We start from the raw sequence: 9,391 nt of genomic DNA, 5'->3' as shown, positions 1-9,391 counted from the left end.
GATTCTCTCCACAGATGCTGCCAGACCTGCTGAGCTTTTCCAGCAATTTCTGTTTTTGTCTCTGATTTACAACAACTGCAGTTCTTTCGGTTCTTGTGCAACTATTTATATCTGTTTTTAGCCTCCAGAATATTTTAAGTGCTCAAGACTTTAAGTAGCTGAGCAGATTGTTTGGTGGTTTGTAACATTTTATCTTGTAAACATAGGCAGGCATTTAAATTGGTACAGGGAAGAAATAAGTGTTGCAATAAATTTATTTCTTATCTGGTTTATCTACTTGGTATAACTACAGATGACAATTAAGTCTATATTTCCAAACTTAAAACCTAATGGTTAAATAAAACATGACAAAGATGGCAGAATAGATGATATGTCACAAATGTAGCATAACGGGGCCAGATGGAGGCCAGTACAATCAACAGCAACCACATCTGTGCTCAATGTCTATAGCTTGTGGAACTTCTGCCCTGAATTGTTGAGCTGGAGTTTGAACTTTGGACACTACAAGGTATTGGGGAGAGGCAAAGTTGAACATTTTGTTCCAGGAGGCAGTCACAGCCCTTAGTCTCAGAAATTCACATTTGTTCCATGGTCAGGGACAGTAATGTATGACGGTGAGTGAGGCAGGTATGAGGATCTAGAAGGCAGTGTTGGAGGAGCCTCAGCCCTTGCAATTGTCCAAAAGGTTAAACATTCATAGAATCCCCACAGTGTGGAAGCAGGCCATTCGGCCCATCAAGTCCACACCAAACCTCCCACCCAGATCCAAGCACTCGACCCTGCCTCTGTAATCCTGCATATCCCATGGATAATCCACCTAGCCTGCACATCCCTTCCTACCATGGACAGTTTAGCATTGCCAGTCCACCTAACCTGCATGTCCTTGGACAGTTGGAAACCCGGGCACCTGGAGGAAACCCACGCAGACACGGGAAGAATGTGCAAACTGCACACACACAGTCGCCGAGGGTGGATTTGAACCCAGCCCCTGGTCCTGTGAAGTGGCGGTGCTAGCCATTAAGCCGCCCCCTGTAGTCTGAGCAGGGACTGCAGAAACGATGGGTAAAGTAACAAGAGCACAGTGGTACAGGGACCACTTAAGTAGGGGTTGAAAATAAATGTAGCTGTGGACAACATAATTAGGGTAGATACTGTTCTCTGTGGCCAAGAACATGCATCCTGAACACACACTGTTGCCTACCTGATGCCAGGGTTAAAGGCAACACTTTTAATAGGACCTTTCAGTGGGAGGGGAGGATCCAGTTGTTGTGGTTCACATGGTAACAATGACATCGTTCAAACTAGGAAAGAGGTCCTGCTGGGGAAAGTACAAGCAGCCAAATTTAAAAGCAAAGGTAACAGTCTCTGGGTTAATAAAACCAAAATACTGCCAATGTTGGAATTCTCAAACATACATATAGAATGCTGGTGAAACTCAACAGGTCTGGTAGTATCTGAGGAGAGAGAAATGGAGGAAAAGTTTTTAACTCCCCTTCAGAATTATGGATTATGACCTGAGCCATAAGCAAATTGGTATGGGCTAAATAAGATCCAGGCATTAAATGCCTATATAGATGGTAGAGGCAGAAACTCATATAATATTTTAGAAATACTTAGATACAGACTCGTGATGCCAAGGCATACAAGGCAATAGGCCAAGTGCTGGAAAATATGTTTAAAATAGTTAAGTAGTTGTTTTGACTGGTGTAGATTTCATGTGCTGAAGGGCATTTTCCACGCTGTTTACCTCTGTGATTCCATGTCTCAATGATAGGTGTGAGAGAAATGGGTTTCAATTCATGGCGCACTGGCACCAGTGCGAGGAGGGGAAAGAAGGTGCTGCACCATTGGCATGGCCTTCATGAAACCAAACTGAGATAGTAAGGGACAGAGAGTATAAGCGTATGAGTGCGCCAGCAAATACGAATAGAGTTGGGAAAATGGTAAAAAGTCAGAATTAAAGAATCTTTATCTGATTGCAAGCAGCATCCACAACAAGATAGATAAATTGGTAGCATAATTGGAAACGGATGAATACGATATGAAAGCCATTATAAGGCGTTATTACAAAGTGACCAGAGAAAGCGGAGTATCAAACGGTTTTTGACATTTTGGAAGGATATGTACAAAAATAGTCAGGTTAGATGGAGGATGAGACCACGCATAGTAAAAGAGACTGAGATCAGGTACAGTATTAATAGAGAATGAGATCTGTTCACTATTAATATGGGATGAGATTTGGTGCAGTCTTACAGGGGATGAGAATGGGTACAGTAATAGGGGATTAGATGGGAAACAGGAATAGTATGGGATGCGATTGGGTCCAGTATTAATTGAGGATGAGATCAAATATAGTATTATTAGGGATGAGATGAGGTGGAGTATTATTAGGGGAACAGGTCAGGTACACTATTAGGCGATGAGATCAGGTACAGTATTAATAGGAAAGGAGAGCAGGTAGAGTATAAGTAGGGGATGAGATTGAGTACATTGTTAGGGGATGAGATTGCATACAGTATTAAGAGGATGTGATCATGTAGAGTATTAGTTGAAGATGAGACTGGGTACAGTATTAGTAGGGAATGAGATTGGGTACAGTATTGGGAATGAGATCAGATAGAATATTAATAGGGGATGTGATCTGATAAAGTATTAGAGCAGGAGATCAGTACAGTATTCGGGGGCACGATTGGATACAGTATTAGTCAATGAGATTGGGTACAGTATTAATAGGGGATGAAGTCGGATACGGATTAAAGAATAATAGCTAATGAAGGATGTGATCAGACACCGGATTAATGGGGGTTGAGATCAGGTGCAGTATTAATAGGGGATGGGATCAGGTACAGATTAGAGGATGAGAACAAATACGGTATTAGCGGGATAAAGATCAGATACAGTAATAGGGAATGATATCAGTAGGGATGACATAAGGTAGAGAAATAGTAGGGAATGAGAGCAAGTATAGTAATAGAGGATGAGAATGGGCACAGTATTAATAGGGGAACAGTATGAGGCAATGAGATCAGGTACAGCAGTAGTAGGGAATGAAATAGGTGTGGTATTAGCAGATGAAATTAGGTACAGTATGAGAGGTTGAGAGCAGGTACAGCATTAATCAGGGATGAGAGCAGGTACAGTATTGGAGGATGAGACCAATTACACCATTTAGAAGGATGAGATTGCGTACTTTGAGTCATAGAGGTTTTCAGAATAGAACCAGGCCCTTCGACCTAAGTCCATGCTGCTCAGATTTCACAGTTAATCTAGTCCCATTTGCCTGTGTTTGGTCCATATCCATCCATACCTATTCCGTACACATACCCATCCAAGTGTTCGTTAAATGACAAAATTGTACTCGCCTCCACCACTACCTCTGGCAGCCCATTCCAGACACTCACCACCTCTGTGTGAATAAATTGCCCTTCTTGACCCGTTTGTATTGCTCCCCTCTCACCTTAAACCTACGTCCTCTAGTTTTAGACTCCCCTACCATGGAACAGAGCTATTGGCTATCTAACTTAACTATGCCTCTCATAATTTTATAGACCCCTGTAAGGTCACTCCTCAGTCTCCTACACTCCAGGGGGAAGAAGTTCCAGCTTTTCCAGCCTCTTCTTATAACTCAAACCTTCCAGTACAGGTAGTATCTAGCAAATCTTTTCTGCATTCTTTCTAGTTTAATAATATCCTTTCTTTAGTAGGGTGATCAGAACTGCATGCAATACTCCAGATGTGGCCTTGTACAGCTGCAACAAGGTGTCCCAACCCCTGTACTCAGTGCTCTGACCAATGAAGACAAGCATGCCAAAAGCCGTCTTCACCACCCTGTCTGCCTGTGAATCCACTTTCAAGGACCTATGAACCTGTACCCCTGGATCTCTTTGTTCTATAACACTCCCCAGGGCCCTACCATTCACTGTGTAAGTCCTGTCCTGGTTTAACGTTTCAAAACCTTGCATTCATCTAAATTAAACTCCATCTGCCATTCCTCAGCCCACTGGCCCAGTTGATCAAGATCTTACTGTCATCCTAGATAACCTCCTTTATTGTCCACTATACCACCAATCTTGCTATCATCCACAAACTTACTAACCATACCTCCTAAATTCTCATCCAAATCATTTATATAAATGACAAATAAAAGTGGACCCAGCACCGATCCCTGTGGCACACTGCTGGTCACAGGCCTCCAGTTTGAAACATCTACTGCTCTGCCCTCATCTACTTTTTTGGTCATCCCTTCAAAAAAACTCAATCAAATTTGTAAGGCATGATTTTCCATGCAAAAAGCCATGCTGACTATCCCAAATGAGTCCATGCCTCTCCAAATGCCTGTAGATCCTGTCTCTCAGAAACCCTCTAACAACTTATCCACCACAGATGTTAGGCTCACTGGTCTGTAGTTCCCAAGCATTTCCCTGCAGCACACCCTCCAATCTTCGGGCACTGCACCCATGGCTGTCGCTGATACAAATATCTCCACTAGGGGCCCCGCAATTTTCTCCCTAACCTCCCACGAAGTCCTGGGTTGCACTTCAGCAGGTCCTTCATCAGGGGATTTCCTAGAATCCCTACAATGTATAACCAGGCCATTCGGTCCATTGAGTTCACACCGATCCTCAGAAGAGCATCCTACCCAGAACCACCCCTCTACACCATCCCTGCATTTCCCACCCTAGACACAATGGGCAATTTAGAATAGCGAATCTGCCTAACCTGCACATCTTTGGGAGGAAACCAGAGCACGTGGAGGAAATCCACATAGACATGGGGAGAATGTGGAAACTCTGCACAGAAGTGAACCTGGGTCCCTGGTGCTGTGAGGCAGCAGTACTAACCACTGAACCACCATGTCACCCTATCTACCTTTTAAGACTTCCAGCGCCTCCTGTTCTGTAATGTGGACTCTCTTCAAGACATCATTATTTATTTCACCAAGTTCAGTAGCATCCATGCCTTTTCTGAAGGTAAATACTGATGAGGGGCGGCACAGTGGCTCAGTGGTTAGCACTGCTGCCTCACACTGTCAGGGATCCGTGTTCAATTTCAGCCTCGGGTGACTATCTGTGTGGAGTTTGCACATTCTCCCCATGTCTGCGTGGGTTTCTTCCGGGTGCTCCGGTTTCCTCCCACAGACCAAAGATGTGCAGGCTAGGTGAATTGGCCATGCTAAATTCCCCATAGGGATGTGTAGATCAGGTGGGTTATAGGGGGATGAGTCTGGTTGGGATGCTCTGAGGTTCAGTGTGGACTTGTTGGGCTGAAGGGCCTGTTTCCACACTGTAGGGATTTTTAAAAAAAATATTCATTGAGGATCACACGACACCAGGTTATAGTCCAACAGGTTTATTTGCTCCTTCTCTAGGTGTTGGCGAGATGGCATCAGACACAGAATTTATAAGTAAAGATCAAAGGGTCACACCACTGATGAGGATGTATTAAACAACCTAAGATGCTGTTAAATCTTTAATCAGTTAGAAGGTTTTAATTGATTAATATGTATATGTAAATCCCCAAATTCATCTCAAGTCACTGCCCTGAGAGAAGTAAAGGTTTTATCAGTGTAAAGACGAGGTGACATTTTAGGTCAGACAATGCATGTTAGGTGTGAGGTCTTGTTTAGAATCTGTTTGTGTTTTGGTTTGGAGTCAGAGTGGTTTTATTTCTAAAGTAGGAATTTGTAAAACACCACATTGACTCACTATCTATAAATTATGTGCTATTTGAACAAAATAGAATGTATCTGCAAAAACAAATTCACCCTGTAGATTTACGTGAGAGTGTGTGTGTGCGCGCGCCGAGTATGTTGGGGTCAGCTGTGGTACAACGTGAACCTAAGATCTCGGTTGAGGCCATCCTCACGGGTACCAAACTTGGCTATCAGCCTCTGCTTGGCAACTCTAATTTGTTGTGTATCCCGAGGCCTGCCTTGGAGGATGTTTACCCGAAGATCTGAGGTTGAATATTCTTGCCCACTGTAGTGATCCCCCACTGAGAGTGAACATCCCTGTTTGGTGATTGTTGCACAGCGTCCATTCATCCGTTGGCATAGCGTCAGCATGGTTTCACCAATATACCATGCCTCGGGGCTTCCTTGCCTGCAGTTTATGAGATAGACAACATTGGTCGAGTCACATGAGTATCTGCTGTGCACGTGGTGGGTGCTTCCACATGTGATGGTAGTGTCCATGTCATTGATCTGTCATGTCTTGCAGAGGTTGCATGACAGGGTTGTGTTGTGTTGTGGTTGAAGTTGTCCTGAAGGCTGAGTAGTTTGCTGCAAACAATGGTCTGTTTAAGGTTTGGCGGTTGTTTAAAGGCAAGAACTGGAGGCGTGGGGAAAATCCTGGTGACGTGCTCATTGTCATTGATAATGTGTTGAAGACTGCGAAGAGCATGGCATAGTATTTCTGCTCCCGGGAAGTGCTGGATGATGAAGGGTACCCCATCGGAAGTATCCTTTGTCTGTCTTCTGAGGAGGTCATTACGGTTTTGCGCTGTGGCACGGCGGAACTGGCGATCAATGAGTTCAGCATCGTATCCTGTTCCTATGAGGGCGTCCTTCAACACCTTCAGGTGTCTGTCGTGTTCCTCCTCATCCAAACAGATTCTGTGTATGCGTAGGGCTAGTCCATAGGGTAGACTGTTTTAATATGTTTAAGGAGGAAGCTGGAGAAGTGCAGCATTGGGAGGTTATCCATGAGCTTGTAATAGAGTGAGGTATTGAGGTGTCCGTCCCTGATGGAGATGCGTGTGTCCAAGAATGAGACTGATTCTAAAAAGTAGTTCATGATAAGTCTGATGGTGGGATAAAACTTGTTGATATCGCTACGTAGTTATGTCAGTGATTCCTTGCCATGAGTCCAAAGGAAGATAATTTCATCAATGTATCTGGTGTACAGTGTTGGTTGGAGATTCTGTGCTGCAAAGAAGTCTCGTTTAAACTTGTGCATGAAAATGTTGGCATATTGGGGAGCAAATCTGGTCCCCATGACTGTTCTGTGTGTCTGGATGAAGAACTGGTTGTCGAAGGTGAAGACACTATGGTCGAGGATGAAACGGATGAGTTGTAGGATAGGCGTCTGGAAATTGGCAGGTGGTGGTACTGAGTACTGAAGCTGTTGCAGCGATTCCGTCATCGTGGGGGATGCTGGTGTAGAATGCTGAAACGTCCATTGTGACAAGGAATATTCCTGATTCGACTAGTCCGTGGATGTTGACTTTCTGTAAGAAATCTGTAGTGTCGTGACAGAAGCTGGGTTTCCCTGTACAATGGATTTCAAGATGCGCTCGACATAGAAGTTTTCACACAGGGTCCATTGCCTGATACAATGGGACATCAGGTGTGTTGGCTTTGTGTATCTTTGGAAGTCAATAGGGCGGCACGGTGGCTCAGTGGTTAGCATTGCTGCCTCACAGCGCCAGGGACCTGGGTTCGATTCCACCCTCAGGCGACTGTCTGTGCGGACTTTGCACGTTCTCCCCGTGTCTGTGTGGATTTCCTCTGGGTGCTCCGGTTTCCTCCCACAGTCCAAAGATGTGCAGGCTAGGTGGATTAGCCATGCTAAATTGCCCATAGTGACCGGGGATGTGTAGATTAGGTGGGTTATATGGTTATGGGTCTGGGTGGGATGCTCTGAGGGTCGATGTGGACTTGTTGAGCCAAAGGGCCTGTTTCCACACTGTAGGGATTCTATGAAAGTCCCCCACGCAAGAAGTACGTGGGATGAGAGTGTGTAGGCTACTCTGAAGGACTGGATCAAAAGTCTTCACCAGTCTGTTCAGTAGATGGGTGTGTTCTTTGGTCAGATCGGCAGATAGTTGTCTGTGGTGTTCCTGGTTGTTCAGTTGTCAGTACACTTCCTTGCAGTAGTCTGTTCTGTTCTGTGTGACGATTGCTCCTCCTTTGATGACAATGTGGCAACTGGTCTTGAGAGCATGGATGGCATTGTGTTGTGCCTGGGTGATGTTTTGCACTACCTTGTGACTGCAGCTGATAAATCGGGCGTTCATGCTTTCTCTGAAGGCTTGAACGTACCTGTCAAGCCCAGGGCAAAGGCCCTCTGGAGGTTTTCCAATTCGACTACGATGCTACGACAATAGATGAATTGACACTGTGCAACAATCGCCAGACAGGGATGTTCCCTCCCAGTGGGGAAACACTTCAGCAGTCAAGGACATTCAGCCTCTGATCTTCGGGATACACACAGCACAGAGTTGCCAAGCAGAGTCTGATAGCCAAGTTTGGTACCCATGAGGATGGCCTCCACTGGAATCTTGGGTTCTCTTCGCATTACAGGTGAGCCCACCACACTATACACTATACATTTTCTCTCTCTCTCTACACACACACACACACACACACACACACACACACACAGCCGATGCAGTATAATTTGGATAAATGTGAGGTTATTCACCTTGGAAGCAAAAACAAGAGGCAGGTTACTACCTGAATGGCTATACATTGGGAGAGGAGAGTGTGCAGCGGGACCTGGGTGTCCTTGTACACCAGTCACTGAAGGTAAGCATGCAGGTACAGCAGGCGGTAAAGAAGGCAAATGGTACGTTGGCCTTCATTGCGAGAGGTTTCGAGTACAGGAGCAGGAATGTGTTGTTGCAGGTGTACAGGGCCTTGGTGAGACCACGCCCGGAATATTGTATGCAATTTTTGTATCCTTTTCTGAGGAAAGATGCTCTTGCTCTCGAGGGAGTGCAGCGAAGGTTTACTAGGCTGATTCCGGGGATGGTGGGTCTGACATATAAGGAGAGATTGACTAGGTTGAGATTGTTTTCGCTGGAGTTCAGATGAATGAGGGGGATCTCATAGAGACTTACTGGACAGGGTAGATGCAGGGAGGGATGTTCCTGATGGTGGGCATGTCTAGAGCCAGGGGTCACAGTATGAGGATCCAGTGTAGATGATTTAGAACGGAGATGAGGAAACATTTCTTCACCCACAGAGTGGTAAGCCTGTGGAATTCATTACCACAGGAAGTAGTTGATGCCAAAACATTGAATGTATTCAAGAGACAATCAGATATAGCACTTGGGGCAAATGGGATCAAAGGTTATGAGGAGAAAGCAGGATCAGGCTATTGAGTTGGTTGATCAGCCATGATTGCAAAGAATGGCGGAGCATTCTCAAAGGGCTGAATGGCCTCCTCTTGCTCCTATCTTCTATGTTTCTATTCTATTTTGTTCAAGAAGCATACAATTTATAGATGATCAGTTAATGCAACGTTTTATAAATTCCTACTTCAGAAATAAAACCAGTCTGGCCCCAAACCAAAACACAAATAGATTCTAAACAAGGCCTCACACCTAACATGCATTGTCTGACCTAAAATGTCACCTCTTCTTTACACTGAAATAACTTTTAGTTCTC

The 9,391-nt window shown here is 44.8% G+C and overlaps 1 protein-coding gene across 1 annotated transcript in view; it reads left to right on the top strand.

The window, feature by feature from the left end:
- The window catches only part of LOC125486409 (exonuclease mut-7 homolog), a 39,212-nt gene that overhangs the window by 737 nt on the left and 29,084 nt on the right, over positions 1 to 9,391 (top strand). The window lies entirely within an intron of this gene.

The sequence above is a fragment of the Rhincodon typus genome, chromosome 28 (assembly GCF_021869965.1).
Source record: "Rhincodon typus isolate 14 chromosome 28, sRhiTyp1.1, whole genome shotgun sequence".
Classification (NCBI taxonomy): Eukaryota; Metazoa; Chordata; class Chondrichthyes; order Orectolobiformes; family Rhincodontidae; genus Rhincodon; species Rhincodon typus.
Note: the sequence above shows the minus strand (reverse complement) of the source record. Positions and strands in the feature narration are given on the sequence as shown.